This window comes from Capsicum annuum, unplaced genomic scaffold, assembly GCF_002878395.1.
Source record: "Capsicum annuum cultivar UCD-10X-F1 unplaced genomic scaffold, UCD10Xv1.1 ctg79157, whole genome shotgun sequence".
NCBI classification, from domain to species: domain Eukaryota; kingdom Viridiplantae; phylum Streptophyta; class Magnoliopsida; order Solanales; family Solanaceae; genus Capsicum; species Capsicum annuum.
In genome coordinates, this window is record NW_025889713.1 from 9,095 (window position 1) to 9,480 (window position 386).

Here is a 386-nt window from a genome sequence, read left to right on the forward strand (position 1 = left end):
ACCTTTGGTTTGGGTTCCAATGCACCCGAGCTCATTTCGAGCTATTGAGCGAAATTTATGAAAAACGAAACTATAGGTGTGGGCCCCAATTTTTGTCAAAACGATCTCGGATGAAAGTTTTGATGATTCCAGTGAATTTAAAATGTAGTTTACACTCAAATTTCACTATTGGATCATATATTTTAGTTTCCGAATGAGTTTCGAGGGTCAAAAATAAGTTTTTGACTTTGCTGATGGCCCAGACAGCGACTGCGGATCTCCAAAGCTGGTATGGGTATTGAAGCACCCTATAGCCGCGTTTTTCACCAATTTTGACACATTTTTGAGAGTCTAAAACCCTAAATGGGTATGATAACTCATAATTGAGTCTTATGGATGTCTAGGGA